This window comes from Pinus tabuliformis, chromosome J (assembly GCF_031772625.1).
Source record: "Pinus tabuliformis cultivar Carrire ecotype Pingquan chromosome J, CPIR1, whole genome shotgun sequence".
Classification (NCBI taxonomy): Eukaryota; Viridiplantae; Streptophyta; class Pinopsida; order Pinales; family Pinaceae; genus Pinus; species Pinus tabuliformis.
In genome coordinates this window covers 1,079,518,743-1,079,534,293 of record NC_142295.1, presented here as the reverse complement: position 1 = coordinate 1,079,534,293, position 15,551 = coordinate 1,079,518,743, and positions in this window count along the sequence as shown.

The window sequence follows — 15,551 nt, the reverse complement described above, 5'->3', positions numbered from 1 at the left end:
TCTCCTTGAGTGCATCCCCTGTGTTTTCTATTGTCAGGGCATGGTCTCAAACTTCCTTTGTCTCTGAAAACCACATATGTTCCATTACCATAACCTTGTCATTTGCATCTATGATCAGGTTCTTGTTTATAGTTGTTTTCCATCATACTTGTTTGAGATCATTAAAGTTTGATGAACCTATTCAGGGAACTACTTATCATTTCACATCATAACTTTGAATACCTTGTAGAGGAATGGTAGACTTTCTTATATATATTTGTCATTGCCTTTGGGTTTTTCCATTGCCTTTGATGGTGATTATGGGATGGTAAATCAGCTAACAAAATTTCTCTTTATTTGTATTTTCCATTGATTATTTTACATGACTGTATGTCTCTTTACATTTGGTTTAATGCATGAGTAAATTGTCCATGATCAACACAAAACCCATCATCTTGGAGATTGTCTTCACTTGTGATCTCCATTTGATGAATTTCTAAAGTATAGGACATAAGGAAAAGGTTTGAGTAAACCTACAAGTTGGAGTTTTACCATCATCATTGTCTCATTGACTTTGTCCTCTCGAGAGTCTTTTCTGACCCCAAATGTCCCTTTTCTTTTAGAGGCATTGATGCCACCTTCCAGCCACCATAGAATTCTAATAGGAAACTATTTTGTTTTTTTCTCTACGAGTCTCAAAACTTCAGGAGTCTATCACACTTCAAATATGTCCTAGAGAGTCTAGTATTGTCTTTGTTTAGATGTCTAAAATAGACTTAAAATTGGTTGTATAAATCCGCATATTACATCCATATACTGGTGTGGGTTTCCTTCATCATAGCTACCCTAGTGCCATGGCATGTGGCTCAGAGCATTCCCTTTACCCCCATTTTGTTCCATCATCATTTCACATCACACATGTGATTTGATGGATGTATCATGGACCTGTCACCCTCTTATAGGTTAAAACCGCCTAATAGGGTCCTTTATGAACCTCTCTTGTTGAGCTTGGTAACACCTGTACATTTTAAATCCCATTTGGAAGGGCATTCCACTATGAAGGGTCCACTTTTTCCCTTGGTTAGTAAGCTTATTTACGTAATTACATTGATGGATTGTCGTATCGGAGGGTGAGGAGGACACATTGGATCTTATACGGGATTACAGGTGGGTCTCCATCTTGAACTTGGTCTCCCTATACAGGATCCAAGCCCTCCAGTGGGTCATAATGGCACTTGAAGGGTGAGCGTTGAGAGCCATGGGCCTCCACCATTGCAAAGCATTGATTGTCCCACTACGGGCTTCTTCAACACCACAAATTGTTTGTTCATGCCCCAACAACATAGAGATGATGCGCTTGGACCATGTTTCCCAGCTGGCCACACATTGACACCCGACACATTGCAACTAATCCATGGCCTAAAGGAGGTTTTGTCTCATCTGGAGAGACATGGGAGGGCTTGTGTCATCTTCATGCCCTCATTAATGGAGCATTGACTTGATATTGAGCCATTTGGAGACACATGAGACCCATTTGGAGTCCACATAGCCTAAATAGGGATTTGGAGATGTTTTGCAACATTTCGAGGCCATGTCCCCTTTCTTTATTGATTTGGAGGCCCTCTCCCACACTTTGAGCACAAGAGGCCTCAACACTAGCCTTGGAGAGCACTTCGCATGGATGACATCATCCCTACGTGAGCTAAAAATGAGATTAAATATTGATTAATTGTTAAGTTATCCTGGTTGTATTGTAACCAACGATCTTCACATCATTTGTTATGTTTTAGGGGCTTCATAATTAGAAATTTGAATTGCTAGAGTTTGTATAAATACATGACACATAGTATCATTACAAACCATCACACTTGGGATTTTCAGTAGTCTCATTAGAGGATTTGGACCTGCAATTTTGGAGAAGATTTGGATGTTTTTGGGATGCTCTTTGATATATGGATTTATTGCTATCTTTTTGGTGCTTCTAGATGCATTGTTGATGGATGGCTATACTTCATATTGTCTAGTAAGTGCTTTTTTATTGTCAAATATCTTTATGTAAATGTTTAATGCATGGAATTCCTTCTCATAGTGAAGATTTATGCCCTAATCTACTTGATATGGTGTGAAATTGTGATGTTTGGAAGTTTTGCATGTGTTACTCATTGATGATATGAAGAGAATGTTCCTAGTGGGAAATTTTTTATAATTTATCCATGAAACTCCATTAAGTAATGCTAATAAAGGTAATTGTTAAAAGGGATAGTGTAATGTTACAAACTTAAATAAATAGTGATATGCAAAACAAAATCGACTTGTGACACAGGAAATTAAAACAATCAACAAATGCTTATTAAAACTCCAAAAGTGAGAACCAGCTAAGCCATTTTATTAATGAAATGGAGCAAGTACAATAATATGGAGAAATGAACCTGAGCTTGCCTCAAGGGAAAGCTTGACAGGACCCAGGTGATAAAACAATAATCTTGAAGCTGGAAAAGACTGCTCCTCTAATGCTCTGTGTTGTCCCCAGAAACTGCACTGCTTGCTGGAAAGGAACTGCAAGAAATCCAGTCTCTGGTGCTTAGAAAATGCTAAAACTTTATATCTGGGATCCTTGTCAAAAACCCAGAAAGGGTTTGGGCTGAATCCAAACTTCCAAATTTGGCCTCCAATATGCCCTACGCCCTCCAAGTTGCTCCAGAAAACAACCTGCAAAGAACCCCAACGAAATCCTCCTCCCAAGCTCCACAAATGAAGCAATCTCCTCCTCAAATACTTCCCTTAACCTCCCCGACAAAGTTTAGCCTCAAATATTGATACTCTACCTCCCACGTGTGCACCAACTGTTGCCTCTACGCTGGCCCAGGAAGTGCAAAAGTCACACTTAAAAGTACACTCTCCAGCTCCCAAACTCTCCAAAGTGACAGCAAATTCCTATGCTTCCTATCCAGGAAATCTCCCAACCAAACTCTGTTGCAAGACACCACAAGAAAACTCGGCCTCCTCTTCACCGCGTCCTCCAGTTATACGCACCACCTGGAGGTGAATGTAATTGCTGGAATCACTTCCTCGTACTCTTTGTTTATGGCAAGTTAAATTTCAAGTTGGTCATCATCAACTGCATTAACAAAAATCATGCAAGAAATTGGATCACATCAATGATCAGTGTTTTGAACAGGTCTGGTGTGATGTCAAATATATCGTCCTCATCCAACAAAAACACCAATAACATATATATGTTGAGAATCCCACTGATATGTTGATCAAGCCTCTCAAGGCATATGGCTCATTCACCCTTTGACCTCAATGACAATTCTTCCAACAACTAGAAGGACACAAGCATGAAATAACATTGTAGGGTAAATGAAATCTAGCGCGTGGTGGATTTAATTCTAGAGAAAACACAAGCAAATTGCAAACAACAACAATTCAATGCAAAAAAATTTAATGGATGCTATATTAATGCTTAACTTGGCTTCCATAGTAATGTTCCACATTTGAATGGACTTCCCAAAAGATTGCATTCTGTTTATATAATGGTTCATGCATCTCCAGTAAAAACTAAAAGCTAGATGCCAAAGGTGTTTGTCAGATGTTACTTATGAATGCATAGATAAGATTGGTGTACTTCATATATTCTCATTGCAACACTGAATGTTGAATCTAACTCTTCAATTGTCCATGAATTGAGTTTTAACTCATTGAAATCTATGTTTCTACAGAATGGAGCTCAGCAGCCGCATAACACTTTGAGTGTTATTATTCATTAATTTTTGCACCTCTTGAATTGGAATTGGGTTAGGTAGCTACATAGCAACTTTGAGTTTTATTCCAAGTTTGGGTACTTGTCTATGATTTCTGGCACATATGCAAGTCTTGAAAGCATGAGAATACGCAAGAATAAACTATTGGGATGAATACTCATTTCATTATAAGGACTTCTCTTACGTTGATGTCATAGTGTCAGCAAGGACATTTGTAGATAATTTGATACAAAGAAACAAGCAATTGCATTCCCCTATAATGAACTTAACTTTCCATATGCCTAAAAGCAGAGGCAATAGCTAGCTAGAATCTGATGCATGAAAATGCCCATATTATCATCCTATGCTTAGTAGTGCTTACAAGGAAATGGGTTGGGCATGTGTTTAAAGTCTGTACAATAAAAAAACACCCAGTAATCTGAACAAGCAATAGGATATCAGTTTACCCAGTCAATCTAATAATGTAGCACATATGGACTCATCTTGAGATTGTTTCCTTGAGTTTACTGGTTATTTGACTTGTCAAGTGAAGGATATTCCCTTGGATTATGTGTAATCAATGGGCCGGGATCTTGAGCACTAAGGAATGAGATGAACTTGTAGTTGATTTTATCTCACTAGCTGTAGCACTGGTGTATTCTAGCTATGTAAGTGTCATTTGATGAGGTTGCAACTTTTCACATATTACAAAAATACGTCAATATATGGAAAGATCTTCTGTGTGCCTGGTGGTAGAGGGAGTAAAACTCCATTAGCACCAGAAGACACAGGTACAATAGACAATGAAGATGACCAGTTTTTTCTGTCTTACTGATGCAGAGACCCAATTGTTGCCATAGAAGTTCAACAGCTAAATTTAGACTCTTGATTATAATAACACTTTCATCATGATCTCTATAAGGTAGTACCTAATCATCCTTTTCCTTGTTAAGTGAGGAAGCAAGAGAGCTCAAGTCCTGAAGTACCCTGAGAATTGCAGCATTAGAAATTTTACTTGAAAGAAGCATGGTGTTTGCCTCAGTAAAAACACTAGAGTTCACTCACTGCAACCTTGCTCAACCGTTTAATAGCATTTGGCAATTTGGTGATGAAAATATGTCACTGGGGAGGTGCCAGTTTCACTAACATAATCAATACATCTACAACATGAGAATATACAAGGTCTAACAAACCCCCGCATGCCAGCAAGGATGATAACAATCTAAACTCTATTCTAGGAACATTGACCAGCATTATTCATAAAATGTTGTGTCTCACCTCAGCACAAGCACAGAACTGAATCATCGCTGTGGTGTACGCTTGTGCTGAAGAAGCCACAAATATACATCAAAATGCAAGCTAACAAATGTCCTTGCTGACACTGTCTTCGTGTCAAGCTATCTACAAATGTCCTTGCTGACACTGTCTTTGTGTCAAGCTATCTACAAATGTCCTTGCCGACATTGTGACATCAACGTAAGAGAAGCCCTTACAATGAAATGGGTATTTATCCCAAGAGTTTATTCTTGCACATTCTCATGCTTTCAAAGCTTGCATATGTGCTTGAAATCGTAGACAAGTACCCAGACTTGGAAGAAAACTCAAAGTTGCTATGTAGCTACCCAACCCAATTCCAATTCAAGAGGTACAGAACTTAATGAATAATAACGCTCATAGTGATATGCTGCTACTGAGCATGCAGGGGTCAGCAAGAAGAGAATTAGGTGAGAGAGAAGATGTTGGAGCAAAATAAAAATCATTGACATTACAAAAAAAGTCATAGAAGTAAGATCTCTTGATTAGAGATCAATGATGGTTGGAGGACATGCGACATGGTCTTGAACATGACCATCATGGTTTCCCAAATGTGGTGGTTGTGCAAATGCATCTTTCTGGTATGCTAGATCTTGCACAGAAAATCTGATTCTGTGACTGTCAGTATTCCATGAAGCAACATAAATAGATCTAGAGTTTGTAAAAAAAATAAGAAAATTTTACATCCAATGGATCTCCCTTTTCCACGAGGACTGGGACTCCAAGTGAGTTTGAACAAAATCGTAACATAAAATAGTCATAACTTCCTCAATACTTTTCAAAATCACTATTATGATACCAATTCAGAAGTGGCATATAAATTTGGCCTTTGATGGCAGACTTCAATCTAGTTCCTAGGCAAGGAAAAACTTACATTGCAAGATAGGGCTTTGATATGTATGGAGGGAAAACCTCTTGAGGGCATAACACCTACAATACTACAGAAAATCACTATTATGACTCCAATGTGGAAATGGAACCAAAATTCTGCATCTTGCAGTTTGATTGTAATCAGGCATACTAGTGAAAAAATATGCACGTCACAATTTTTTGGTGGTTGAAGGGAGTAGATCTAGTGGAAGTTGAAAAGTAAAAAACTTCAATGAGCCAAGGTATAGAGCCCTTGATTGTAAAAACCCAGCAGTGTTAGAACTAGTAGAGGTGTGAGATGGAAACCTTAAGAGGTGACTAGATCTATAGGCTGCAATCATTGTATTACAGCAACAGCTTGTGCACCCCTCTCATCTCATTTTGTAAATAACATAGAAGAGACCTATAGCTTGGAATTTGGAGGGATTGAGTGCTTTGTCCTCTTTTGGAATTAGAGTGATGAAGGTAGCCTTTATGGTTGGAAAGGCACCTGATATTTGGTGTAACTTTTCTTTCAATGCCTAGACCTCATTTTTAATGGTGAACCAAATGTGGTGGAAGAAATTTGTGGTGAAAATGTTAGGACTTGGATATTTTCTGGCAGACATATCCATGACAGTCAATTTGACATCTATTAAAGTGATGGGTCTCATGGGACTGGTGGCGTGTTCTTTCAAGACTCATTAGGGGATGTGTTTGGTGATCATGTGAATGGCAGTGAAACCGTCCTATTTGAGTTTCACTGCCATTCCTTATTCAAGGAGTTTTATGGTCTCCTTATTCCTACCATTGACTCCTTATTTTACACCTCTTGGCAGCTGATTGTGCATGTACCTCCATGTGCATGGATTTATGGTGCTTGTTGGAGCATCCTTCGTGATATCCTTTATGTCTGGCAATGGAGTTTCTAATGAAAGCCCTAGAACTTTTCAAACGTAGAGAGTCAACTTGCCTAAGGAATGGTCACCATCTTATCCTTAGGTTCTGACTTATGGATGGGCTTTTAACATAATGTGATGACCTTGCTTCATATGGAAAAGTCATCTTGTAGCAATCTGACCATGGCTGCTTGGTTATGCTTGTGGTAGTGTTAGTTCATTTATGAAATTTGGCATGTGTTGTGGAGAGTATACCTGAAAACTTTGAATACCCTCACTACAAGCACAAGGCATCATTCATGTTTTGGAAAATTACTTCCCTGCATATACCATTGTATAAATATCGGTAGTACAAATGCCAAGCACGTTGATAAGCTTTGGGAATCCTTCCATTCACACACACACATTGTTAATGCAGTTAAATATTGGCAATATAAATGCAAGGCATCATCGGTAAGCTATGGAAACTCTCCATTCACTCACACACTGCTGTTACACCTAAAGATCAACAATACAAATGCAAGACACCATTGATAAGATGTGGAATTCCTTCCATTCACACGTGCATTGTCATTGTAATTAAATATCAGCAATGTGGGTACAAGACATGATTGACAAGCAATGGATATCTTTCCATTCACACACACATTGTTACTGCAATTAAATATCAGCAATCTAAGTACAAGAAATTGTTGACAAGCAATGGAAATCCTTCCATTCACACACACACACTGTCACTGCAATTAAATATCAGCAATCTAAGTACAAGACATAGTTGACAAACAATGGAAATCCTTCCATTCGCGCACACACTGTCATTGCAATTAAATATCAACGATACACATGCAAGTCATCATTTCTGAGCTAAGGGAATCATCTCATTTCTGTGCATACCCACTGTAATTGCTGCTAAATTTGAACTCAAAAGTTTACCATTTACAGTCTTGAGGGCTGGGAAGTGATGTTTGTCTTTTACTGTAGAATGCATTACAGGATTGAGGCTAGAAAGTGGTGTCTGCATCTAACATTGAATGTCAAAGACCTTTGAATACACTATGATGAGTAATACTTGTCATTTTCCATGTGCTCAGAGGAATACCTCTTTACTATATGTGTAAGGAGCTCAAATATTTGTACAGAAGTTACCTTCACAACTGCATATTTATATCAGAGACACCAATAACAATGCAGCTGTTATCAGGAGCAGGGGATACTGCAGGGAATACTGGGAATAAAGGTGTATAGGTCTAGTGTACCTACAATCAATATGTCAGTTGGGACAAGTTTGTGTCATAAACAGACAACTTTCATCAGGATTCCATCAAACCTCCAGATATCATGCCAATGAGCCTTTTAATGCAATAAGTGGACACCATGCAGATGCTATGTATGAGACTTTTAAAGGATCAGAACACCTAGTGGCCTAGTCTTCAGACAACCTGAGGCTTCCCTTCTTCAAGGTACCCTCAACCACAGATCTTACCTTATATCAATATTACTTAAGGGTAATACTATCCAGGAGATCTGTAGATTTATCTTAAGGTTAAAACAACACAGTGTTTTAATTTTACCAGTCACACTCATGTTTACAAATTTATATCCATTAGTCTTCTCTACAAATTAGAACCTACACACACAGAAATGTAACCTTGTAACCATGCATGGACATATTTGGGCATCTTAGTTAATTAAACACTCGGCACTGTGTGGGCAATGGGGCAAGGTTTATGATTCTCCTTTCAACCATTGGCAACCAACAATGCAACTAACACCCCCAAGCTTATGCAACCTATCCCAATGTCCAGACCAATAATTCCAGAGGTCTTGTCCAAGAACAAACTCTTATTGAGTCCCTAAATGACTTCAGGGAGCGAGTTGTAACTCGCCATAAAACTCTAATCAGGATGACAATTTAAAAATTGTTGATTGTGTTGGGTTCTTGACATCAAATTACAGCTAGTGGCACACATTTCATTTGTTTCAACTATCGAAAACTATTTTATTTGACAATCTCCTGAACTAGGGTTTTGCTTAATATTGGGCAATGTAAATTTTGCACTAAGGTTGTATTTCTCAGGGAAATAGCCCAGGTGATTATGGGCAGTGTGTTCATGTCGTCCATGGTTGATCACACTTGCAAGAGCATAGAAAATTCAATTTTTCTGTTGAGAAATGGCAACAAGAAATTCCAGATTAAATTTGTCCTTGAATTTAAACTGAGAATTAAAATAGAATTCTATTCTCATAGCAACTTGTAAATAGTTAATTAAGTTTAATTGGCTTAATTAACTTAGGAATTTCGAGTTGGAAGTCTTTTGAAAGTCATGTAAGTGTTCTCCCTAAGTTTTAAGGGTCCAGTATGAGTTTAGATTGAGTGTAACTAGATAACTCAGTTTACTAAGTTATAGACAATTAAACTAGTTTCTAACTGTTTGTTGAACTAGTAGAGGATTAGCAGTCAATTAATGCACTAGTGTATCCACAAGTGTTACTCCTGTTAACTGAAGATTCTCTCATCGGAAACTCATGCATGTTAGTTTTGAGAAAGACCCTGTTGAGACTAGAGTGCAGGGACAGTGTACTATTTGTTGTATAATTTTTTGAGTTGTATAGATCATGCATGCACTCAAGAAGAGGACCTAGATTGGATTGCGCAGTTTTGGTGCACTAGATTCCCATTAATATGGGCTATTCATCCTAGGAATTGCGCAAGGAAATAGGGGCTTGGCAGGCATTGGAAATTGGCTAAGTGTTGGCTAAGAGAAGGCTTGTGAAGGAGAGAGTTGAGCATACTTGTGCAGAATTGTTCTTGTGAGAACAAGCTTTGTATCTTCACTCATATTTCTGATTAATGCAATATAGATAAGCGGGGTTTTGAACAGTGGCTTTCCCTAGAAAAACTTTTTGTGTTATGTGCCATTGATTTATCTTCTTCTTGTGTTATTGTATTCATTGATCTATTAGCTTCCACTAGTTGAAAGTAGAAGTAGATTCTTGTCTCTTGTTTTAGCAGATTACTTGAGCTTGTGAATCTACAGGAAAATCTACATTTTCTTCCCAATTTATATTTTATGCCCATGGACCAAAATCTCATTGTGTCCTCGAATGGTTTTAGGAAGGGAGTTGCAACTTGCCATAAAACTCCAACTGAAAATCCAGTTGAAAATCCCTTGATTGCAATGGAATAATAACATCAAATTATAGCTAGGGAAACTCCTCTCATCTGATTCCCCTGGCTAAAGGAGGTATTATTTGACAATCCGCAAAACTAGGGTTTTGCTCAATAAGTGACAATGCAATTTTTGAATTAATATTCTATTTTTCAAGACAATAACTTGGGCAATTCTAGGTAGTGTGCTCACATGGTACTTGGCTAAACACACTTGTAAGAGCTTACAAAACTCAATCATGTTTCTTAGTTTGGATTATATATCCGTAAACAAAATTTTTATTCTATCCCTATAAGGCTTCAAGAAGCAAGTTGCAACACGCCAGAAAACCCTATACAAGATACCAATAAAAAAACTATCAATTACCTTGAACTCCTAAAATAAAACTACATTTTGGCACACCCATCTCATCTGATTCCACTAGCTAAGAAATGTTTTATCTGACAATATCCAAAACTATGGTTTTGGTCAATAATGGACAATGTAATTCTTGCACTAAGGTTCTATTTATCAAGACAATATGTCACGACATTGTCGGTAGTGTGCCCACATGGTCTCTAGGCAAACACACTTGTAGGAGCTTACAGAACTCAATTATGCTACTTGGTTTGGATTTTATACCTCCATACCAAATTCTCATTATATCCTTGAATGATTTCAAGAAGTGAGTTGCAACTTGCAATAAAGTCTAAACTCTAAATGGGACTTCACGAAACAACTGTCTATTATGTTGAAATCCTGACATAGAATTACAACTAGTGCCAAACTTCTCATCTAATTCCACCACCTAAAAAAGGTTTTATTTGCAAATCTCCAAAACTAGGGTTTTGCTTAGTAAAGGACAATGTAATATATGCATTAAGACTCTATTATTCAAGACAATAAATCTGGTGATTTTGGGTAGCTTTCCCACTTGGTCCCTGGTTGAACACACTAGAAAAAAACTTACAAAACTCAATTATGTTGCTCGATTTATATTTTATGCCCAAGCAACAAATTTCCATTGTCTCCCTGAAGAGCTTTAGGAAGGGATTTGCATCTCGCCATTAAATTGTAACCATGAGTCTCATCGAAAAATCATCGATTTCATTGGACTGTTAACATCGAATTTCATCTATGAGCACCCTCTCATTTGATTCCATTGGCTAAAGAATGTTTTATCTTACTATCTCCAAAAACTATGTTTTTTCTCAATAATGGACAATCTAATTTTACAAAAAAGTTCTATTAGGATCCCAAGCTGCATTTCATGGAGTTGGCACACTTGAGACAGATGGGCAGCATAGAGGCTTACATATCGTAGTTCCAGAGTCTGGCTGTGATGGTGTCATACATTTCTCAAGCTCAGTTGATTATGTTGTTTGTAGAGGGGTTATCAGATCCCTTGTGTGGATGGATGAGGGGCTACAAGCCCACGACATTGATGGACATCATTTCCAAGACCCGAGACATGATTGATGCAATTCCCAATACCAATGCCCCTATACCAACCATGCCCGTGGCTCCTTAGGGGAGCAAATATACTCATCATCCTTAGAGGGAGATTGGGTGTGGTCAGTTGGATGATGAGACTTGGAGGAACCTATGGAGGAGGAAGTTGTGTTTCACGTTCCAAGATTCGTGGGCACCAGGGCACAAGTGCACCAAGGGCAAGGCCCATTACATCGAGGTGTACTCAGATAGCGAGCAGGAGGATGAGGCTGAGCAGGAGATAGACAGTGGCGACAGAGGACCATAGTTTGCAGGAGGAGGACCACCGCCACCACCACCACCTCGGTGAGGAGGGCTAATTGTTCCCACCAGGGTAGTTCTTGCTTCACTTCAGGAACTTCCAAAGTACTTGACACTACGGATCAGGGGCACAGTGCAGGGGTAGTGTGTGTCAGTATTAGTGGATAGTGGGGCTACCCATAACTTTATTGATTCCTAGATGGTGGAGTAGAGAGGCATACATACGGAGACATTTGAGGGGTCTTTGATATTGGTACCAGGAGACCGAACTATGCGGTGCACGAGATATGTCCCTAGTCTAACTTTGATTATGGGGAACTATTCCATGACTGACCATTTCTTTGTGGTTGATGTTCCAAACACTAATGTGGTGATGGGTGTCCAATGGTTGTATTCATTGGGGTGGGTCACTACCAATTGGAGGAAACTGGAGATGGAGTTCATGGACCCAGATGGGAAGTTGGTAGTGTTGAGGGGTATGCACTCCTACCCACCATAGTCAATATACGTCCATCGGATGGAAGCAGACATGTGGCGTGGTGGTATAGAGCGAGCGGTGGTGCTCATGATTTCAGAGACAGGAACTTAGGCATGACTGGTTCATCCAGACATCTTTGTGTTGTTGGGGAGGCATCAAACAATTTTTTGGGAGATCCCTCCAGGAAGGCCTCCTAATCGAGGGTTTGAGCACACCATTGAGTTGTGAGAGGGTGTACATGCAATTATCACTACTCTGTATCAACGCCTTGAGGCCTACAAGGACGAGATTGAGAGGTCCATCTAGAAGCTATTGGTGTTGGGGCATATCAGGCCTAGTACTAGCCCTTTTGCTTCATCGGCGGTGCTAGGAAAGAAAAAGGATGGGACCCTTCGCATGTGCATCAACTACTAGGCACTGAATAGAAGACTTTGAAGAACCAGTACCCCATGCCCCGTATAGATCAACTGATGTATGAGCTTAGAGGAGCCAAGTACTTCTCTAAGGTAGACTTGCGTGCAAGGTACCATCAAATTCGGGTGTGTTAGCAGGACATTCTGAAGATAGCATTCAGGTGCCACAAGAGGCACTTTGAATTCCTGGTGATGCCCTTCAAACTCACCAACTCCGCAACCACATTTTAGTATTGCATGAACCATGTGTTCTGCAAGAACTTGTGCAGTTTTGTTTTGGTGTTCTTCAATGACATGCTTATCTACAACAGGACATGGGAGGAGCACCTACAACACTTGGAATAGGTCTTAAGCATCTTGGAGGAGCAACAATTTTATGCCAAGACATCCAAGTGCGAATTTGGGCTAATCGAGATGTTGTACCTAGGGTATGTGATATGAGAGGACGGAGTTAGAGTCCACCAGGAGAAGATTCTCGCCATCCTTGATTGGCCCACACCAAGTAATGTGACGGAGCTGAGGGGATTACTGGGCATATCCACATATTACAAGCGCTTCGTGAGGGGGTTTTCTCAGTTGGTCGCACCCCTTATAGACCTCATGAAGAAGGGGGCACTCAATTGGTTAGACACAGTGCAAGAGGCCTTTGAGCACCTCAAGATGGTCATGAGTACTTTTCCAGTCTTTGCGTTACCAAATTTTTCCCAACCCTTTGTACTAGAGTGTGACACATCAGGTGAGGGCATTGGGGCAGTGTTGATGCAGAGTGGTCATCCCATACCTTATGAGAGTAGGAATCTTCGGGACTATGAACGGTTGTACTACATCAGCACTCCCTCTTAGCTAGGGAGGTATTCATAATGACTATCCAGATTTTCTCTGTTAAAATCTTTCTTTAAGAATAAGGTTACACGCTTCATAGTACCATTATCCTATGGTACTATAACATAATTATGATCACAATTCACCATCAAACAACTAGTCTCCATACATAGTCTAGGTGAAACTCCAAAGGCCTCGTCTTAGGCCTAATACCAAACAAGCTCACTCTAGAAAGATTTGAGCATGATATTGGGAGGAACCTGCTCATCAGAGTTGCCTCCAAAAATTTCTTCAACCAAGTTCACAATGATAATTAATCTTTCTTCACCGCCATGATTCCAACCCAACAGACATGCTTCTCCAAGACTCTAGGTGCTATCTAGGCTATTATTGAGACACAAATCCAAAAGACATGTTGATCTATAGGTCTAGGTACCATCTAGGTGATTTCCAAGGCATTAAACCAACACAACATATTATTTCACGGATCTAGATACCATCCAGGCTACTGCCCAGTTATCGACCCAACATTTTTCAGGGATCTAGGTACCATCTAGGCTACTACAAAGGTACACACCCAACATCTTTCAAGGATCTAGGTACCATCTAGGCTACTGCCAAGGTACCAACCCAACATCTTGCAAGGATCTAGGTACCATCTAGGCTACTGCTCAGGAACCAACCCTATGTACCATCATACAACCTATTCAACCTAAGGTACCACAACTTTATGTACCATCATATAGGCTACCTAGCCTAAGGTACAACAACTAGTCACCATGATCTGATCAGTGCCTCAACCACATCGTATACAAACTAGTATAGGTTTTCCATCACCAAGGTCAAACCTCCAAGAACATCTGTGTTCCAAGTTCCAACTACACAGGGTTGGCCAAACCCTAGAGCATATTTAGCTCCTCACACCACAGGGTCAAAACCCTAACAGATCCTCACATCACAGGGTTGACATTATCTTGGCCAAAGGTCTCAGAAGGCTCACTCAACAAGTAAACGAGCTTGATAGAGGCACCCACTCTTATAGAGTGGTTGTTCCAATCATAGAAAGGTACCTACTCTTCTAAGTAACTAGGCCTTAAAGACCATACTTTCTAAATTAGGAGAATGTATGATTTCAACAATAGTCTGGGCCAAACTTCTACCCCTATTGTTATCTCATTAATGCTCCCTCTTTCTGAGAGAACTTACCTTAATGTGTCCAAGTTTGTCCCTGAAGTACATGTACTTCATCCAGGACAAAGGCTTGTCAAAGGGCTATCACAACTTTAGCCATTAAATATAATTTAAAAATAATACTTAAATACATAAGAGTTAAACTACTCCCTCTGAATCAAAGCTTCTTTTAAATTCATATTTCTTTTTGGATTCAAAGCTCCTTCTACATTCACAACCCTTTCAAGATTCAAAGCTCCCTTTGAATCCAGGACTTGTCAGAAACTTCTTCCAACATTAGACAACCTTTAACATGTTCTTGCAATCCTCTCTAGGAGGTCACGAAAGAATAGTTACAATCAAGCAAGGAAAATAAAACGAGACTAGATTACTAGAGAAATCAATAATATTAAAGGAAGAGAGATAGATCACGTATCTTTTGTGATGAGTAACAACTCCCTCTTGATCTTATACTTTCGCAGTTATCCAATAGATCAACATTCTTGCTCTAGACATCATTATCATGACCTAGGGTTTCTTCTTTTAGCAGGAGCATCTCATCCTAGGGTTGTGTCCAAAACCCTAGGCATTCTCTTATCAAGCCTTTCTAAATTTGCAAACCCTATAAATCAAAAGTCAAAACCCTAAATGTAATTTTACACAAGGGATAGATTACTCTAGGGTTTTGTCCAAAAACCCTAGAAAATATACCAAACCTCAAATTCAGAGCAGATCAATACTCCAAGTCAAGACTTCAAATTACTTCAAATCAAGACTCCAGATCATCCTTGGCTCTTTCAAAAATTCTTAGCAACTTTGGATCATGAAAATATCTTAGGCCAAACCTTACAAAAGAACCTCAGATTCACTCCATCTTAGGGTGCATTTCGAACTCCATCTCACGATCATTTTGTAGACATTGTTATAGTAAATAGAACTTTGGGATTCATCCAAGGAACTTGGATCTTCATTTCGGATCTCAT